The sequence below is a fragment of the Schistocerca cancellata genome, chromosome 2 (assembly GCF_023864275.1).
Source record: "Schistocerca cancellata isolate TAMUIC-IGC-003103 chromosome 2, iqSchCanc2.1, whole genome shotgun sequence".
NCBI lineage: Eukaryota > Metazoa > Arthropoda > Insecta > Orthoptera > Acrididae > Schistocerca > Schistocerca cancellata.
In genome coordinates, this window is record NC_064627.1 from 886,218,619 (window position 1) to 886,221,735 (window position 3,117).

The following is a 3,117-nucleotide window of genomic DNA, read 5'->3' on the forward strand; positions in this document are numbered from 1 at the left end:
CTGCCGCAACGAAAAACGCCTTTGTTTTAAAGAATTCGACCCTAATTCTTGTATCACAACCGTGTCGCTCTCTCCCCTATTTTGCGATACTATAAAACGAGCTAACCTTCTTTGTTCTGTGTTCTTCGTCAATACTACCCGAAGGGGATTCCACACCGTGCAAAAGTACTCCAGAAGAGGACAGACAAACACAGAATAGACAGTCTCTTTAGTAGCCCTCTTGTATTTCTAAGTGTTCTGCCGATAAATCGCAGTCTTTGGTTCGCTATCCCAACAACATTTTAACTATCATAGCTCTAATTTAAGTCATTCATAACTGTAATCCGTAAGTATTATCCTGAATTCACAGGTCTTGCATTTGTGTGATTTATCGTTTAACCGTAATTTAGCGGACTCGTTTTAGTAATCAACGAAAAACTTCACACTTTTTATTATCTGACTGCATCAAATGCAAACAATCTAAGAGAAGATTGTCTCCTAAATGAGGGACAGCAAAGGGCCTGTACACTACCTTATGGAACGCCAAATATTACCTCTTTTTTAGTCGATGACTTTCCATTAATTGCTACGTACTGTGACCTTTCTCACAGGAAATTACGTATCCAGTCACACAACTGAAACGATACTCCATAGGCGTGCAGTTTGATTAAAAGTCGCCGATGAGTAACGGCTCCGAAACCGTTCTGGAAATTTGAAAATATGGTATTCATTGACATTCCCTCACCACTTCGTGAGAATAAAGCGCTAGTTGTGTTTCAGAAGAACTATATATTCTGAATCCGTGTGCTATGGGACAAGTTAAGGTTTTCGTAACTCTTGTATGGCCAATATACGTTGTTTCATGTGTCTCCATATTCGAGTAATACACTAACAGCCATGTCTCCAGTTTGTGTCACGTAGTTAAGAAGTGCAACCGGCTACCGCATCTCTGTTTTCATTTCGATATCTGAAGTGGGGATTTGGCTTTTGTTGCTAGTGTGATGTGTTCTCCATGAACAATTTAGTGTTAAAAGTATAACTAATTTTCTTAATGGATGTCGTGTTATTGAGTGCAAGTTCCTTGGTCAGTGAGTCAGTTATGCATGTGATAAATGTTATTTCAGTATTCAATGTTTAATTCGCTAACTAGTGCCTATTCATCGCTGCTGATTATACTTAGCTGATAGGTTGTGATTAGAAGCGAGATGTTCACAGGGCTGAAGTACATATGCTGTTAGCTCCATGTGTCATGCCTTTACCTAAAATTCACATAATGACCCCCTCCCCCATTGCCTTTTAGTTAAATGAGTTGTGAAGTGGCTCGGTTGTCATTCTTGTTTGTGATGACCTATAACTAGTTATAGCGGGCTACTATCAGGAGACTGATATTTTCTCAAGATCTAAGCATCTCTCTTATTGCGTCGAACAGAATAGATTACTGCGTCATCTGCAAAACATGTCAGGGACAGCATCTAATAGTCTCTGCTAAATCTTTAATGGACAGCATTGGTTCTGTTATACTCTCAAGACGCACTTCACAAATTAATTAGGAGTCTGTAGACTGTTCTTCATTGAAGATAGTGCAATGTGTCTTACCTGTAGAAAATTTTTCATTCCTGGTTCGTATTTTGCTAGAAAACACTAAAGTGTCACTGATTATAATTTTATATAAACTCAGTATATAGGTCTTTTGGTATATGAGCGAGTTTCATTTAACATTTTCCTATTTACAGATTTATAATTTGTTTTCCGCAGATTGTGCCGTGACTGATGTTTTTTAAGATGTTTCGTACTGTTGCCTGGATACAAAGAGTGATATCTAGCAACTTTTATTATTCTGCTAGATAGACGTTTTTCTGGATCCTGGATAACTATTTATTTGTTTCTGAGCTATGGCCCTCTGCATGTTCATTGTCTGTAGCAAATGATTCCAGCTCAAATCAGAGAACGGGGGCAACATCATCCATGTAATATATCATCCAAGGGTGACTTATAGTCACCAGAGTCAAAAAGAGAGGGATAATAAACTAGAAACATGGGTGCTTCCAAGCAATCTAATTTCCTTTTCTTTTGCGCATTTATAGGTCTGCTTTAGGGATCGAAATGTTAGTATACTAAAGGTCTTCTAGGCCTAGAATTGATAGATTGACAATTTACTTGACGTAGATTTCGTAGATATTGGAACAATTCGACATAAGTGAAGATAACAGTTCTATTCTATCCGAGAGTTCAAAAAAGCTTCAAATGGGTCTGAGCACTGTGGGACTTAACATCTCAGGTCATCAGTCCCCTAGACTTAGAACTACTTGAACCTAACTAACCTAAGGACATCACACATATCCATACCCGAGGAAGGATTCGAACCTGCGACACTTGCAACAGCGCTGTTCCAGACTAAAGCGCCTAGAACTGCTCGGCCACAACGGCCGGCCATCCAAGAGTAACTAGTCTCTCTCTTAATTGGGGAAAGGGGAGCTTTACAGAATAGCAACAAAACTTTTTGTTACATAAGCTATTTGATTAAATATCTGAAGTCGCCACATGTTAGGAAATTTCCCTAGCAATTTTTGAGAACGATAAGCGAGAATTTCTGCTCGCTCGGAACACGTCACAGGTAGGTTTCAGAGAGACATTTCGCTGCTAGACGTGGTGTGAAGTAGTCTAATATCGTCTGAGAAATGATGCACAATTTTGTTAGTGAGCTCAAGTGATGATAGCCAATGGGACTCATTGCTGGCAATGCACGAGTACCATTCGCTCCTGGCCGGCCCGGGTGGCCGAGGGGTTCTAGGCGCTACAGTCTGAAGCCGCGCGACCGCTGCGGTCGCAGGTTCGAATCCTGCCCCGGGCATGGATGTGTGTGATGTCCTTAGGTTAGTTAGGTTTAAGTAGTTCTAAGTTCTAGGGGACTGAAGGCCACAGCAGTTAAGTCCCATAGTGCTCAGAGCCATTTGAACCATTTGAACCATTCGCTCCATGGTCCACAGTTGAAGTCACGCTGTAGAGATCACCTGACACCTTACGTCATATTGTCAGGCAATAGCTTGTCACAACGAGCAGATTTTAGCGACGGGTGGCAGATATTCCCGGAGGATTCTGCAAAGCCCGCAGACCACCTGCTGTGCGCTATTGGGGCAG

General features: G+C 41.1%; 1 non-coding gene across 1 annotated transcript; it reads left to right on the plus strand.

The window, feature by feature from the left end:
- The first annotated feature begins 2,746 nt into the window (after positions 1–2,746).
- On the plus strand, positions 2,747–2,830 carry Trnaf-gaa (transfer RNA phenylalanine (anticodon GAA)). The gene is given in 2 exon segments: positions 2,747–2,786; positions 2,796–2,830. It is a non-coding gene; the product is annotated as a tRNA-Phe (tRNA).
- The last annotated feature ends 287 nt before the right edge of the window (positions 2,831–3,117 follow it).